Genomic DNA, 19108 nt, shown 5'->3' on the forward strand with positions numbered 1-19108 from the left:
AAAACGTACCTAAAATTCCATTTCTTTGCAAAGTAGGGTTTTCCTATCATGCTGGCAATTTCAAAAATTGTGTACTTTCAACCTTACTTTTAAAATTCAAACCACAATTTCATTAATCGCAATCCTTGAAGTTTAAATGTTTGCCCTTTTTACAGTTTCGATTTTTTATAGGCTTAATCTCTTCTGTATGAAACCTGACATGCTTAACTTTCTTTTTGTCATTCATTGAAATTGTAAATTTGTTTTTTTGATATTTTTGAAAATAATTCCTTACCACCTCCTCAGTATATATATGGGTATGTTTTGTGTTTCACATTGACCATTGCATACTACATTTTCCTTTTACTCAAAGGTCACCCTTACAATGTCTGTGTCAAGACAAAATACAAATTGTGTGAAAGATGTTAATCCACAAAGTGAAAATTGGATCCAGATAGCAAGGGTTATACGTTTGTGGTTTGTTTCTGATTTCAAGAAAACAAAGTTTCCATTCTCCATGGAAATGGTCATACAAGACAAAGATGTAAAATACTTTATCATTTTCTTCCATATTTTTTTTTATTACAGTTTAATGTCATTTTTATTAATCATGCTTAATGTTTGTTGTTATCTTTCAGGGTGATAGAATTCATGTTTCCGTTAGAAGAACTCTAATTTATAAATTTCAAAATGATATTTTTGAGGATAAAGTTTATTCCTTCAATTTCTTTAGTGTGTCTACTAATTCAGGATCTTATCGCACTACCTGTCACCAATACAAAATCAATTTTCAGTTTGGAACCAAAGTAAGCTCTATTGGTAATGATCTGGTCTCATGTCCGAAACCTCATTACACACCAATTTTTGTGTTAAAGGCGCCTGGATTTGATACGGACTACTTAGTCGGTTAGTAATATTCTTTTACTTCAACAGATTTGTTTGAACATGTTTTTAAATGAATATGTTTTTACAGATATTATTGGAATATTAACTGGTGTGGGAACTGAAAGAGAGCTGAATAGATCAGGGTCAACAACTAAGTTAAATGCAATTTCTATTGAAGCTGATGGGTAAGCTAATATTTTGTACCATAACTAATCCAAAATATTTGTTCTTACAATTGTAATTTTAATTTACAACAGCTACCGCATTGAGTGTACTTTATTTGGTAACTATGTTGATGAGCTCAATGCATTTCTGTCATCTGGAGAGCTGGAAAATATTGTCATCAGTGTGCATTTTGCTAAAGTCAAAATTTTCCAGGGTATGTCAAGTGTTGAATTTCTAATTTATTTATATTTTTTATTTTATTATTTTATTTACATTATATTTTAATTTTAATGTAGACAAGGTTTTTATACAAAATTGTTTGGAATGTACGAAAATAATATATAATGATAAGTCCAAAGATGCAACCGAACTCAAGAAAAGGTTAGTTTAATATATTATTTTTCGATAATTAAAATGTATGAACCTTTCTAACTACAACTTTTACATCTGTAGGATGATTGAAAGTTCGGATTCTCCTACACAGGGACTCAGTCAATTGTGTGACTCTGGAAAACAGAATGTTGAGGATGAATTCATCACCTTCATTCATAGAAATACTATTCAAGGCCTGAAAGATTGCAAAGAGGTATTACTAATGTTTTTTAACAGTGTATTGAAATCGATTATTAATATTTGAAGATAATTTTTTTTTCTTTTTACAGGAAAGCACTTTTGTTATCTTAGCTACAATAAAACATATTGTGTCTGATGACGATTGGTGGTACACAGCTTGCTTATGCGGTAAAGCTGTTTACCCTGATTCCAAAATGTTTTTTTGTGAGAAATGTAACAAACATGTTATCAAAGTCCAACAGAGGTAGTGTTTGTACTTGCATGAATTTATTTTTAATAATTTGTTAATGATTAACTATTAATTATTTTCGTTAAATTATAGATATTATAGATATAATTTGTAAACCTTTCTGTATTTTATATTTCAGGTATAAGCTGAAGCTGCGAGTGATTGATGAAACGGATTCTACGACTTTCGTTCTATTTGACAGGGATGCCACTACACTGATCAATAAATCTTGCGCCGAATTATTTGAAAGTCATGATAAGGTAAATTATCGAACCATGCATTTGTTTATTTATGCATTTAAGAAAAGGTTATTATATTAATTGATATTTTTTTTAATATTTAGAACGGTGATTCTGGTGTACTACCAAAAGACTTTGATCTTTTGATTGACAAAGCTGTTTTGTTTAAAGTTGGTTGTGTTAAAGATCAATCTCTTAGGTTTGATCAATCATTTCGTGTCAAAAAAGTTTGTATTGATGATAGTACTATACAAAGGTTTTGTGAAGGTCGTGTTGAAAATGTGGTATGTTTCCTAATTTGAGTGTATTCTTACTTACATTTTACCCTTAAATTCGTTATTTATACTGTTTTTGTTTAATTTAATTTACTTATCATTTTGTGAAGGAACTTCATTCTCAGAAGAAACGACTGTGTACTATTAAAGATGTCCAACAGGATGAGTCTTCTGTACCACTTTCTCAGGTAATTATCATTTAAAGTATTAAGTTAAAAAAGTGAATAATTTACTCTTACTAATATGTTTTGCTATCATCGCAGGATTTATTTAATAAATTCTCCACTGAAGCTGCTGAATTGCAATCTAAAACTATTGATTTAGGCAGTGATAGTGTGTTAGGTACTGTTACTGAATTTGTTGCTCCACGGGTTACAAGAGATTTTGCTTCACCTGCTCACACACCTGATGATGATATCCCGCTTAGGGTATTAAGGAAAAATATCAAGATCGAAAAGGGAGTACTATAATTTCATACTATTTCTCTAACGTTTTGTAACTTGAATGATCTATTTTCATGTATTGTGGGCTTTCTTTAATTTCTATGTAGAACATGTTATGATGTATCAGTACAATTCTATTTTTAAAACTGTTTATGTAATATTGTTAGTTTCATATGTTGACATTATCTTTGAGGTACGTACTTATTTTATAGTTCATTTTGAAGTTGTTATATTTTTGTTTTTTTTTCAATTTTATGTCTACATTTTAATTTATTTAATGAGTTTGTTTTTGTGTAATTCATATTATTCCATACTTTTTGTAACTCTATTTTGTAACAATGGTTCTTTCATTAAATATCAGAATCGTAATGGTAAGTGCCTCAACTTTTACTTTTTCTTTAATTCATAAATTTATATAGAATTATATAATATTTTAATAATTATAATTTGTGTTTTTTTTGTGAAGGTTATTGAAATATTCTTTTCCTTTCCCAGGGAATTTTTTCCTTTATTACAGGTATTGTTTTCCTTTATTAGAGTTATTCTTTTTTTCGTCAATTCATTTTTTATACATAATATCTTAGTATGTGATAAAAAATAATTCTTTGTGTAATGATATGTTTGTCCTTACGAGAAAGAATTTTTTTAAACAAAAATTCACCTTACACTCAACCTCTAAGAATTCAAACGGATTTAGAGGATAGCATTAACTACGTGTCAGAGCAATTAATGCATCAGTTCATTTTTTATTTTTTATTTTTGCATCAACTGTCTCTTCTATATCTTTTACACTTTTTTCAAAGTATTCATTTCATCTTCCAAGACTAATTTATTAAAAATTATGGATAGAAGTAATAATTACAGAAGTTAAAAATATTATATTTTAAATTCAATATGAAATTATATTTTCAATTTTAAATTTTAATTACATGTATGTTATTTAATGTTAGACGTTAGGGTTTAAGTATTTAATTTAATTATATGTATATATATAATATGATATATTAATAATATTTAATATGTTTAATATATTTTATATTATATTTATTTTATACTTATGTATATATTTATTTATGTATATATTTATTTATTTATTATTTATTTATTTATTTATATATAATACAGTTTTATGTTAACTATTTTAATTTATTATTATATAATGCTAATTAATTATTAATTATACGTATCATTAATATTCATTTTATTTATCTATTGAAATAGTTGTATTTTTATTAATTTTTTATTTTGTTAATAACTTATTTAAACTGAAAAAACACTGTTGTATAAGGCAATGTAAAATGGAAACGTCAAAGAATAATTACAGCTAACACCTAACACCTAACCTACTATGCTTTTTAAAGTTTTGTCTTTTCATATTCATTTTTTTTACTTTAATATTATTTCATTATTAATTATGAATATTTTTTCTTAATTTATTTTACTATCATTATTTGATTTTAATTATTTTTTTAATTATTTAATTTAGTAACTGAAAAGAAATGTTGCTTCAGAGGAAATTTAGCGCAGATTTGGGATTGAAAAGGTATGATTGCTATATATAAGTAACGTAGGGCTTTCTATTACTCAGAAACCTATTGCTATTAGTCTTTTATACTTCTTCCCTACTTCTATTATCTTGATCTTTCTTTTTCTCATTGTCATGGCTGTCATTCCCGAAGAGATCGTAAAACTTAGTGGGAAAGGTTTATTTACAACAGTTAACATTCGTGGGGAGGCATGTTTTTGGTTCTTAAATTCCTTACTTTTCATAGTTTTTTCAGTTCTTTAAGTATTTTTATGGTTTTAAAATGGATAGAATGGACATGTGGATCGTGCATTCGCCATCGAGTTTGAAAATGAACTGGAGGAGGAATGGACCCTCAGCGACAGTCAAGGCAATATTCATATAGTATATTATAACAAAGATATACTTTGTCCCCAAATTGTGTATGGATGGTCCCGTCTGAGTGATTTTTATGGGTTTAAAGGTGACCACAATATATTGTTCCGTTACGTGGGTAATAACTCCTTCCATATAACTGTTTTTATGGGGGAGTTATGTGAAATGATTTTGACAAAATTTCTGAAGGAAGTTGAAGGGAGGTTGCCGCTTAACAGTGGCCCCTTTATACATTTTGGCTTAAAGTTGAGATCGAAACAGGTCTTTGGAGGATATGTGGTAAGTTTACCATCCTTTCTTTTTAAATGGATATTAATATATTCTATTTCTTTTATTAACTAATTATTAACTAATATTTTCGTTATTGTTTAAGGATCTGCCTTCTCCTTTTTCTGAATATATTCGTAGAGGGAAGTTCAAGAAGGTTAATCTACATGGATGGCTAGAAGCTGTTCAATGCACCATTTTCAAGTCCAAGTTTCCTTCCAGAAGCGTTACACTCTGTAACGGGTGGAAACAATTTTGTCGTCTTCATTCTATTCGTGAAGATGACAAAATTATATTTGAATGTAACAAGAAGCCCTCTTCTGATATCAGGGTTCTACTACTGAAGACGTGTCACTACAAAAGACTTAGTGCTTAGGATAATCAGTTATTGTTTTGAACTATATTAGTTTGTTTAAGTTAATTTATTTTTGCAAGTATTGCTTCTTTTTGTTGGGAAGTATCCAGTTTCCACTTTGAGGAAACAAGAACAGTTTATTTTGTTTACTCTTTATTTTTATTTCATTGTGGTTCTGTTTAATTAGCTCATCTTATTTCTTTGTATTTATTGTTTAGTGTTTCTTTCGTTTCAATATGTATATATATATGATTTTAATTTTTCATTTCTTATCTAGCATATTAATAATGCGTTGGCATTTCTAAATATGCTCAATGCTATAAGAATTGCCAGTATATTAAAAAAATCATAAGCCTGTTTTATATTTTTGAATGCATGCATATTAATTGGATTTTCTATACAATGTTTATGTTTATATTTTTTATTATTAATTATTAATTATTATGTTATTAGTTATTGTTGTATTAACTATTTTTTTATCTCGAAACCTTTTGATGTACATTTGTTTGTTTTTCAGTATTATTTTTCTAATTTTTAAAAATTTTTATGAATATTATTTCATTTTCAAAATATTTCTTATTTATTTCTGCAGGTGACTTCATAGTTCAATATGAATTTGCCTACAATTCGTTTCTATTGGAAGAAACACACATTTTTTTATTTACAAGGACTTCATTTGATATAATGTAATGAATTATACTTTTACTTGCAATAATTATTTTGCAGTATTTTTTTTGCAGGTTCAACTTAACGAAGGAAGTTGGTCTTTAATACTTTATTTTTTATGTATATATATCTTATGGGAACATAGTATAAGAAATCGTTTTATTTAATTTAAATTAGTTTAAATTGTAATGTATTGTAATTTACAAGTCATTGTAAAATTATGTAATTTTAATGTTAATTTTTTTGTGTATTATATTTAATTTAATTAAATTAAATTAAAACTTCTGAATTTCACTATTTCTATATTTCTATATTTCTATATTTATATATTCCTCACTTTCAGAATTTTTATATTTAACCAGACTTATTATAATGTTAAAGTTCAATAAAAAAAACAGTTAAAAGTTATATAGCATAAAAATATTATTAAGAAAAATTAAAAAATCCGAAGAAAGGAAATATATCTTATTTTAAAATAATAAAAAGTTGTATAAAGTATTATTTAAGAATTCCAGAACTTTCAAGTAATCATTAGTTCCACTGACTACAAATTTCGAAGTTAAATTAAAAAATAAATAAAAAACAAATTAAAATAAATATAATATTAGTTCAGATTCAAAATAAGTTAAGAACAGAATTTTGAGTGTAAATCATTAACAAAATGAATGAAGAAGTTTCTGGGGAAGCACATAAAGTTGGTTCTATTAGTTCAAACTCATTTGTCCCTTATCATCTTCATCTTCTTCGACATTCATAAGCCAACTGATATCTATATTTTACATTTTAGAAACAATCTTTGTCTCAACATCTTCTTTTTGTTCATTATATTAGATATCAGATACTAGATCTGCTCTCCATGGTGTACTATGTTTCTGCTTGGTTCTGGGAGGTACAACTCAAACGCTTTAGAACGGAAAAGGTAATTAAAGCTTTGATTTTTTTCATTCCGACCATAAATATTAATTAAAGGTGCATGCATTTAAGACAAAAAAACTCTTTCTCTTCTTCTTTGATTTCCCAGTATAGAACTTGGTAAAAATAGGCACTGCAGAGGTATCCATGGAATGGAAAAGGTAATTAAAGTTTGGATCTTTTTTCATCCTAACCCTAAATATTGATTAAAGTTTCCATTTTTAAATGTTTTAAGTTCACAGATTTAAGGTATAATAATTATTTTAAGTTCTGTTTTAGTGAAATTAGTAAATACAAAATGAGAATATCTGTTTTAGTCACTTTTTTTTGGCGGTATACATATACTACATGTTTTTGCATGTTGTGTATTATTTCAGATATATCCAATGGAAGAATTCCTTTTTTTTGTTAAACAGAAAAGCTATTCTAGAATGGTGCAAAAGAAAGTTAGCCAAAGTTCCTTTTTTTTGCTTAATAGGGTTGTGGGATCAGGGTATATTGATGTACTTTATGTTTCTGTTTTTGGAGGTTGCTTCGTTCATCTGTGTTTTAAGAGATGATTGTTCCTAGATAAATGTCCGTCCACATATATTACTATATTTATTATTTACTATATATATTATTATATATACAATCTGATAAATTTATTCCCTGCAGGTTTCCTCTTTCAAAAGTCAACCAACAATTCATTAATGAGAATGCTTAAAGTAGAACGTTGTTCTTTTGCACTGGAATAGGAATTTGTTTTCATATCTTAAAAGTTAAGTTCCCCTTTTTTCACAACAACTTCTACACATGCATTTCTTCATCGAACATTGATACTACCTAAATTTTTAAATTTTTTATTCTTCTTACATTTCGAAGTTTGATTGTTTATTATGCAAAATATAGAAAAATTGTGCAAGTGTTATCCCTTTTGGAAGGTAAATTTTTGGTTTAACATTTTTAAGTATTAAATATAATTATTATATAATTATATAAATAGATATGATTATTATATAAAAATATTACACATTTTTTTTCAATATTTTAATAGTTAATTAATAAATTTATTATGTCAAAGTAATAACATAAAAGGGAGTCCCGTGCGTGACCATATACCGTCAAAATTGGCGCCAAAACAAAGCTACTCTGAACAATATATTTTACATACTTACTGCTGAAAACAGTACATACTTTTATGGCTGAAAATATTTGTTCTTACTACAATACTCCCTGAAGTTCAGTCATTCAACTTTCAATAGTTATGGAGAAACTGAAGGAAAATATTAATAGAAGAAATAGCATTCTTAGCCTTTCTCAAACAAATTCTAATGCATCAGGTATACCAACTACAATGTATATTTATATTTTTAAGTGTCATATATACATACATATAGATATAGATATATATTTCAAAATTATTTTTAGAAAACAATTTCATAGTCTATTATGATCTATATATAATCAACTGTCACGCCAATTTATGGTAAAAATATATAAAAAATAAATGGTATGTTATAGTTCTTAATAGATTTATTGTTTGTTTATGATTTGACCTATTTTTTTAAATGATTTTTATTTTCCAGAGAATCAAAATCCAAACACAACATGCATATCTGAATCCCACAATGGTAAGCATAAGTTTAAGCATATCTGAATCCCGCATTTTTATTTATCATTTTCACTGTAATTTTTTTTATTTTTATTGCTAGCAGCTGATAATGGAAAAGATGCCAGAAGAAAAAGAAAAAATATATTGTATGAATTGCGAAGAGAGAATGTCAAAACAACAGGTAGTCAACATAATTACCTTTTTTTTATCATTAATAATACTAAATGTCAAAATTTATCCATGTATTTTTATTTTTAAACAAGTTAATCCAAATGCAATACACTTAACTCATAATTCTATGAACTTAACTTGACTGTTATCTAATTTTTTTATTATATATTTAAAAATTAGGTTCATAAAAGAAGTTAATAATCACTTATGATGTAAGAGTGAATCAACTCTCAACACAATTTATGGTAAAAATATATAAAAAATAGATTGCATGTTATAGTTTTTAACAACTTATTATTTTACATGGGTTTTATTCTCTAGAGAATCAAAATCCAAACACAACATGCATATCTGATTCAAACAATGGTAAGTATAACTTTAACAATATTCTTTACTTTCAAAGTACTTTATCCTATTTATATATGATTTTCGTTCTAATTTTTTTTTTATTTTAGTTCTCGATGCTGATAATGGAAAATATAACAGAAGAAAAAGAAGAAATATATTATATGAACTGCGCAGCAAAAAAGTTAAAACAACAGGTACTGAAACCTAAATATAATTATTTGTCATCCCTTTACCTTATTTATTAATTATTTTTATATATATTTAGATTTAAATTTAGATTTAAAATATAATTAGCATTATTTGTCATCCCTTTACCTTATTTATCACCAATTATGACTTATTGTTGTAGGTGGAAGTACTCCTAACTCATGTGAAGATCTTGGTTCTCCAACATCAAGAATTATGATAACAAATATCCCAGTTTATGAGAAGTTTACTCCCAACAATCAATTAATGCATTCAGCAACCAAAGTATTGTCATCAATGAGTACTGTTAGTAATATAGAATTGCTTCAAGGTTAGTGAAAACGTATTATAAGTTTTATTCATAACAATTTAAACTAATACTACATCAATAAACATTTCAATTTTTATATATACTGTTTTTGTGGAATCATTTTTTTTTTATTAATCAGATGTTGCCAAATCTGCAAAGGTAGAAGAGGGAAACTTCATTTATGGTCAGCGAGAAAAGGTTAATCCAACAAGAGGTAATAACAGTGACATTTTATTTCATAAACATTTTATATTACTAAAGTCAAATCTTATGCCTAATTTATTTTTTTGTAGGTCAAACTATTGTGAACTCAAGTAAGAAATTTTTGTGTCAAAGTTCTCAAAATACAAGCATAAATGATTCTATCTGTGCAAAACTGACTCCTGACAATGAATTCAACACCATGCATTCAATTCCAAAAGTATTATCATTAATGAGTACAGTTAGTAATGAAGAATTTGGTCTTACGGTGCAACTTCATGGTTAGTTTTAATGGATAATTCAACTGTTTTCATTACAATTATAGTACTAATTTATGTTTTACTATATTTTTTCTAAATAAACTGAAATCATTAAGTAGTAATAATTATCATATATATATGGTTCAAACACACTCAAATGCTAAAGTTCTTCAAATCATTTTTCTAAGATTAAGTTTAATGTAAAATAATTTATAAGTTCTTATATACTGATGTTAATTGATTTATCTTATTCGATCACTCATTGAAAGTTTTTGTTTTAGGTCAAAGTACTCTTAAATCAATTCAGGATTTTGATTCTCAGACATCTGGAATTACAGGCTCAAATTTCCTTTCTTCTCATCAGCTTACTCCTAAAAATCAGTTAAACATGATGAATTCTACTACCAAAGCAATGTCATCAATGCAAACAATTACTCATGGAGACATTACCCTCACTCAACTTCCTCATGGTTAGTTTACGACCAGTGATTCGTTATATTTGATTAAACTATCTAGCAATGGCACATTATAATTTTATTTCTTTATTTTTTGAAAAAAAAAAATCTTTGATTTTGTGCACATTTGGGTAAAGCTGCAAAATGGTGATCAAGCTAGAGGTAGTAGAAATATAGACTGAATGAAAATTCATTTAATGAAAAACATTTTTTTAACAAAAATCATTTTGTTTTGCAATTAGTGACCCCTAAGAGTCATGTGAACGTGATGGATGCAACTTCTCAATCATTGTCATGTTTACAAACAATTTGTACTACCCCTAAATTTCAAGGTTAGTTCAGGAAACCAATGTAAATGATTTTTCGTTTATCTTTTTTGTCAATTAAATTTCAAAATCATACTCATGTTTTAGTACTAATTATTTGTTGCTTTGGAACATATTTTCTCCAGGTAATTCAGTTGCAGGGAGTTTAGGGTATGTATTTAGTAACACACTAAACTTACATAACAAGTCCGGTACACACAGTGTTGAAATCATTGAATCAGTGACTCAGAGATTGAATTTTGACGAAGATATCCAAAATGAAGAAAATAATGGTACTAAAAATTGTTAATTTATAATTCTTTTTTTTTTAAATTTTGTAACAACCACTTTCTTTTATTATTTTTTGTTTCAGATGACACCAGACAAGTTTTTAGTTCTGAATTATATTCAAAAGCTGAAAATGAAGGTGCATATCTTTAACTATAACTTCTTCATCAAACTAAATCAATTTATATCAGAAAAGTAATAGATCACCTTTCTTAATTTTCTGAAAATAGCTACTGTTGAATTTGGACAACCTACTATTCAATGTGAATACTGCTTGGGCGAGGTTTGGTATGAAGAAAGATCTCAGAAATCTAAGATTTATGTTAAGGTTGATTTTTCTATTTGTTGTCAAAAGGGAAAAGTACAACTCCCTTTCTTACAAAAACCTCCTAAATTGCTGTTAGATTTATTAAATGGGAAAGATAGTCGAAGTCAACACTATCTACAAAATATTAGGAGTTACAATAGTATGTTTTCATTTACTTCAATTGGAGGAATATTCACTCTTCGATAAATGATGGATCTGGCCCTCCTCAATTTATTCTGCATGGACAAAACTATCATAGGATTGGAAGCTTGCTCCCCAATAGTGGATCATCTCCTAAGTTTGCACAACTTTACATATATGACACTCAAAATGAAGTGTCAAATAGATTATCTCACTTTGGGTATGTGTTATTTTTAGTTACTTTACTGACTTACTTTCTATTTACTGGATTAATTCAAAGATTATTTTTAATGATATATTTTTAAAAATTGCATGTAGGTCAAAAGTGAAAAATGTGACGTTTGACAAATCCTTAATTGAAGATCTTACCAAGATGATTGATGACAACAATGTTTTGGCCAAAACTTTTAGAAGAGTAAGAGAATTTCTACATGATGATGTAAATTCAGATTTTGCATTGAGGTTATTTAGACACCGATGCAAAGATCCAAGAGTGTACAATACCCCTACAACAGATGAGATAGCTGCATTAATTGTGGGTGATATGAGCAACATGGAAGTAGGGCGAGATATCATAGTGAAAAAATATTCAGGACAAATGTATAGACTCCATGAAACACATACAGCCTTTATTCCATTACAATATCCATTAATATTCCCCTTTGGAGAGGATGGGTATCAAGAACATATTCCAATACGGAATTCTGGAAGTAATAGCAGAGAACGTAAGAGAAGTCGTATTTCATTAAGGGAATTTATTGCATTTAGAATTCAAGAAAGAAATGTGGAGTTTGGGAATATAGTCCATTCACGTCGATTGTTTCAACAATTTTTGGTTGATGCATATACAATGGTTGAAGCTCAAAGATTGTCTTTTATAAGGCTAAACCAAAAAACAATCCGTTGTGATATTTTGCAAGGCGTACAAGAAGCAATGAATCGAGGAGAAACAAATTCTTTTGCAATTGGAAAGCGGATAGTTTTACCTTCATCTTTTACAGGAGGAATGAGATATATGTTCAACAATTGCCAAGATGCTATGGCCATTTGCAAAACATTTGGATATCCGGATCTATTTATCACTATTACCTGCAACGTAAATTGGTCAGAAATACGTGACTTTGTTACCTCAAAAGGATTAACTGCTGCTGATAGGCCAGACATTGTTTGTAGAGTTTTCAAGATGAAATTAGATCAAATGATGATTGACTTCAAAAAAAATGACTATTTTGGCAAAGTTAATGCAGGTAATCCACATTAACCCATATTTAACAGTTTGTTTGATTTATAATTATGTATTACATTTTGAAGAATTTTTTTCATATTCTTTCAGGTATGTACACTGTGGAATTTCAAAAAAGGGGTTTACCTCATGCCCACATACTACTATGGTTGGATGGAGAGAATAAGTTAAGAAATCCAACAGATATTGATGGAGTCATTTCTGCAGAATTACCCGATGCATTTTTATATCCTAAATTGTCAAAGGCAGTGACAACCTACATGATACATGGCCCTTGCGGGGTAAGTCGAATAAGTTCACCTTGCATGATTAATGGTAGATGTTCAAAATTTTACCCAAAGAAATTTAAACTGTTGACTACTATTGATGAGGATGGATATGCATGTTATAAACGTCAAGATAATGGAACATTCATTCTTAAAAATGGAATTAAGTTGGACAATAGAAATGTTGTGCCATATAGCCCTTTGCTACTACTGAGGTATCAAGCCCATGTTAACACAGAATATTGCAACAAATCAAATTCAATCAAGTATTTGTTTAAATATGTGAACAAGGGTCCAGATAGAGCCAATTTGAAAATTACTACTGCTGATAAAGACTCTACAGAGACCCCAGTTATTGATGAAATTAAACAGTATTATGATTGTAGATACATATCTCCATGTGAAGCTGTGTGGAGAATATTTGCCTTTGATATCCATCATAGATGGCCTCCAGTTCAACGATTAACTTTTCATCTATTGTATGAGCAACCAATTGTTTTTAAAGACAATGAAGACATTGATGAAATATTGAACTTCAATCAACATAAAACAACAATGTTTTTAGCTTGGTTTGAAGCTAATAAAATTTATCCACTGGGAAAAAATTTGACTTACTGTGAATACCCTAGATTTTTTGTTTGGATGGCAGACAGAAGAGAGTGGAAGCCAAGAAAAAATGGTCTTAGTATTGGAAGGTTAACATATATTCCTGCAGGGTCAGGGGAATTATATTATCTGAGGTTATTGTTGAATTATCAAAAGGGTTGTTGTAGCTATGATAATATCAAAACTGTTAATGGTTTCATTCACAAAACATATAAAGAGGCATGCTATGCAATGGGGCTATTGGCAGATGATAAAGAGTTTATTGATGCAATTATAGAGTGCAGTGTCCTTGCTTCAGGAAATCAGTTGAGAAGACTCTTTGTTACCCTTTTAATGATGAATACTATGTGTAGACCAGATGAAGTGTGGAACAAAACATGGAAGTTGTTATCAGATGATATTTTATACCAAAAAAGAAAGGAGTTTGTCCTACCAGGTATAATTTTATTATTTTATTTGAAATTTATAATTTATAATTTTATAATTGCTATATGACATATAATTTCTTTCCTAGGTCTTAGAATTGAAGATGCTCAAATTCAAAACCTTTGTCTTCTACAAGTAGAAGAGTTATTAATTTCAAATGGTAAGTGTTTGAAAGATTTTCCAAGTCTGCCAGAACCTATTCATTCTGATTCCTTTATTTATCAAAATAGATTCATTATTGATGAATTGAATTATGACAAAATACAAATGTCTGAAATGCATTGTTCTCTTTTTCAAACTCTTACTCCTGAGCAAGTGGAAGTTTATGAGAATATAATGACAGCAGTCCTGTCAGACCTTGGTGGATTTTTTTTCTTATATGGTTATGGGGGAACTGGAAAAACTTTCATGTGGAAAACTTTGTCCACTGGTCTTAGATCAAAAGGGTTTATTGTTTTAAATGTAGCTTCTAGCGGTATAGCTTCTTTGTTACTTCCAGGGGGAAAAACAGCTCATTCTACCTTTTGCATTCCTTTTGTAATAAATGAAGAGTCAACATGCAATATTCCTCAAGGAAGTCTTAGGGCCAAATTGTTGATCAAAACGAAATTAATTATATGGGATGAAGCCCCAATGATTAATAGGTTATGTTTTGAAGCCCTAGATAGAACTTTAAGGGATGTCATGAGAGCTGTAAGTGAAGAAAATGCTCTTAAACCTTTTGGTGGTAAAGTAATTGTATTGGGAGGAGACTTTCGTCAGATATTACCTGTTGTCAAAAATGGATCAAAGTATGACATTGTGAAGGCAACAGTAAATTACTCTGACTTATGGAAACATTGCAAAATCTTAAAACTTACAGAGAATATGAGATTAAAGAGTGATACATCAATTCAAAGTAAAACAGAAATAAAAGAGTTTGCTGATTGGATACTTCACATTGGAGATGGAGATATGGAGTTAAATGAGTTGGGACAAGGAATGATTGAAATACCGGAAGAGAATTTAATTTTAGATGTTGAACAACCTTTACTGCAGTTGGTTGAGTTTGTTTATCCCTCCTACATAAACAATGTGACATCTGATGATTCTTTTGATGATGGTGCAATATTATGTCCAACAAAAGAATGTGTGGATCAAGTGAATGAATTCATTTTATCATTAATACCAGGATCTGAAGTTTGTTATTTAAGTTCAGACAGTCCTTGCGAATGTGAAGAACAAGAAAATGCTCAAGCTGAGTGGTTTACAACTGAATTTTTAAATGAGATCAAATGCTCTGGAATTCCCAATCACTGTGTTAAATTAAAAGTCGGAGTTCCAATAATGCTTCTAAGAAATATTGATCAAGCCAATGGACTTTGCAATGGAACAAGATTACATGTAACTCACTTGGGGAAAAATGTTATTGGTGCCAAAGTTATTACTGGGAAAAATATAGGTGATCAAATATTTATTCCCAGAATGAACTTGACTCCTTCGGAAACAGGTTTGCCATTTATGTTTCAAAGAAGGCAATTTCCAATATCTTTGTGTTTTGCCATGACAATAAATAAAAGTCAAGGTCAAACTCTGAATAAAGTTGGTCTATATCTATCCCGTCCAGTCTTTACACACGGACAATTATATGTTGCTCTTTCAAGAGTAAAATCTAAGAAAGGGTTGAAGATATTGATTTTGGATGATAATGGTATTCCCACAAATTTCACTACTAACGTGGTTTACAAAGAAATATTCGAAAATGTTTGAAGTATTAACTTACAGCGTTACAAATGAGGTATGAAATTTCTTTATTTATTTGAAATATATTTTTATTTATCATATTTTTTTGTAATATATGAACAACAATTTAAGAACTGATATACACTATCTCTTATAGGTTTTGATCAATGCTTTTGTTTGACACAATTATTCATGGTCATCTTGAAAGTATGGTACGTATCTTTTATTTTGACATATCTTTGTCAAGTTTGCTTAATTTAATTAATGTTTTACAGGAATTACTTATAAGAAGTAACAGTTTTGTAAAATTAAAGTTCAGAAATGATGAATCTGTAAAGCACTTGGTGACGTATGTTTACTTAAATTATTAATTACATAATTTATTATTACTATTACAAATTTCGTGTACCTATTTGTGTACTTAATCTTTTATTCAAGCTCTTGAAAGGCAATGTGAAATTCTTGATTTATGGAGTCAAATTCTATTGAGGGTTGCGTACTGGATGATCATATCTCATTCAAGATATTAAGGACAAATATCAACATTGATTCAAAAGGAAGTAATTTTAATGAAGAAATTTGATGTAGTATTAGCACTGCTTGGACAGTTTTGCAGTATATTCGTTACTCTCTGCTTATTATTTAATTTATATTCACACTATATTTTGATGATTTGTAGAATTACTATTGCACATTTCTTTGTATAATGTTTTGGTCTCACCACAGGACACAATGTTTCAGGTACTGTTAATATTAGAGTTAAAACAATTTCTTAAATTTCAATACGTTTATATATTATATATATAAATTTTTATTATTATCTTATTTTAATCAGTATTTTTTTTTTATAACTGATATAATTTTTTTTTATCTAGAATATTTCAGGTGAGTTATTTGTTTCAAGAACCTTTACAGGTATTGTCATCATTTTTGTGTACATTTTAATAGTTTGTTTTATTAGTAATAACTATGTGTTTTATTAATTTTTAGCGTTTTTACTATTTGGACACTTTTAATTTCTTTGTGTAATGTGTTACTGTGCTCAAATTATATCTTAAATCATAACTTATACCTTAAATGATTATATAAGTTACTGTGCTCATATTATATAAACATTATGGTCCACAAGATAAAAGGTAGATCATTTCTTATTTTCAAGCTTTTTGTTTATTGATAAATGGTTGCATTAAATAGGTATCAGACTAATTAAGTCAATAATTTATTTTATTCTTTTTGAGATAGAGTGTGCCCTTTTTATTTTCCTGATACACTTTTTTCGAAATTTATTTGCTTTTTCCTATGCAAAACTTTTTTCGAAATTTAATTGTTTTTTCCTATGCAGAGTTTGTGAAGCAGGTAATCATTTCATCCCAATTTCCAAATTTAAGGATTTCAAAATTTATTTTTTTAAACAATCATTTATTTTATAAATTATTTAAATTTTAACCGTTGGATTTACATGCTTATTATTATTATTATTTATGTCAAATCATTATATGTTGTGAGAATTGATTTTTTTTCTGGGACGAATTCTTTTTATGTTATATTTCTCATCATCAAACTTCTTAAAAATGAACAAATTCATTATTCAAAAATATTTATTAAATCAAACAATTTTTTAAAATCAAAAAAGATATTTAAAGGCTTTATTTATTGATAAATGTGTGCTTTCCATGTATCTGATAGCAATCAACTCACAATTTTTCAGATTGTACTTTTTTTAATTTAGTCTGACTTGCTTGATTTTGTATTTTTACAGATACACGTGGCTAATGTAATCTCTCTTACACATTTCTCAAAATATTGATTCCTCTTCCCTATCAGATTTGGTAGATATAGATAATCATTTCAACATTAAACATTAAATATTTCGCTTCCCAACAACCGTACTCATTTCTACCAAATCTTCTATAAAATATCCTTAACCCTACTTTTTTTCTGGTGCTCTACTACTTTGTTTCTGGTGGTTTCTCTATTACTCTTTTTCTCTTCTACTGAGTTCTTGGTGTTTTCTCCACTACTCATTTAATGGCGCCCAGTGCTGAAGAAATCATTAGACTTCCAACAAGAGGAGTCTTTTGGTGCATGAACAGCCGTGGTGAAGTATGTATATTTATTTTTTTTTCCAAAATTTCTTCTTTTCAACATTGTCTTCATTTCCTGACCTTTTTTTTTTCTTTATTTCATAAAAAATAGCTTGGTTATGTAGATCGGGCTTTCGCCATCGAGTTTCAAAAAGAACTGGGAAAGGAGTGGACACTGGCTGATTCAGAAGGAAACGTCCATATAGTGGAATATAACGAAAATTTATTGTCGCCGGAAATATTGAGTGGATGGTTTAATTTATTTGATTTTTATGGTTTCATAGATGATAACTACATTTTATTCCGTTATGTGGGTCACAACGCCTTCCATATAACTGTTTATATGGATGACGTCCCTCAGAGTGGAGTAGATCGTTATTTGGAAGAAATTGAAGGTAAGGAACCCTTAAGCATTGGTCCCTTTGATCATTTTTCAATAAAGTTGTCTCAATCAAGTATCCAACTCAGTTATTTGGTTAGTATAAAATTGATTTATTTCAAAATGCTCTTTATTTTATTCTACTTTATTTCTATTTTCTTATTATTTCGATATTGTTGTAGGATCTTCCTGCTAAATTTTCACAATATATTCGACAAGGGAGATTCAACAAGGTTACTCTGCATGGTCTACTAATGAATGTGGAATGCAAGATCTTGAAAGGGAAGCCTCCTTTTAGACGGATTAAACTTGGAAAAGGGTGGAAGAATTTCTGTAGTCTTCATTCTTATCGTGAAGGAGACAAGATAATCTTCGAATGTGATACGAGAAATCCTTCTTCTCATATCAGGGTTTTGTTACTTACTTCTATTCACAGTTTAAGTTATCCTGCATAATTTCGGTTATTATTCTCATAGCATAATAGTTACCAAGGACTAAGAAAGCTCATACATATTTATGTTTCTGCTTGGACTTTTTTGGAAAACTGAACAGTTAGGTACTCTTTATGTTTATATTATATTCACTATATGTTTCTGTTTAGTATTGTTCATATTCTATTTGTTCATCTGTTTATTTATAAATTTGTTTCATTATCTGGTATATTTATAATAGGTTGGCATTATTACATATGCTTAACACTATAACAATTGCCAGTATATTAAAGTCAGAAAAATCTTTTATCATATTTTTTATTATATATATTTTGTGTTAATATTAGAGAATGCTTGTATTCGTTTTATTCTTTGTATATTGTCTATTATTAATTAGTCATTCAAGTATTAATTGTTGCTTTTTTTTTATATAGAAACATGATGATGTATATATGTTTATTATTGTTGTATGGTTTTTAAGATCTTTAGTTATTTAT

General features: G+C 28.3%; 1 pseudogene; it reads left to right on the forward strand.

Annotated features, from left to right (window-relative positions):
- The first annotated feature begins 364 nt into the window (after positions 1–364).
- On the forward strand, positions 365–15744 carry LOC137809618 (uncharacterized; annotated as a pseudogene).
- Positions 15745–19108: the final 3364 nt, after the last annotated feature.

The sequence above is a fragment of the Phaseolus vulgaris genome, chromosome 11 (assembly GCF_000499845.2).
Source record: "Phaseolus vulgaris cultivar G19833 chromosome 11, P. vulgaris v2.0, whole genome shotgun sequence".
Classification (NCBI taxonomy): domain Eukaryota; kingdom Viridiplantae; phylum Streptophyta; class Magnoliopsida; order Fabales; family Fabaceae; genus Phaseolus; species Phaseolus vulgaris.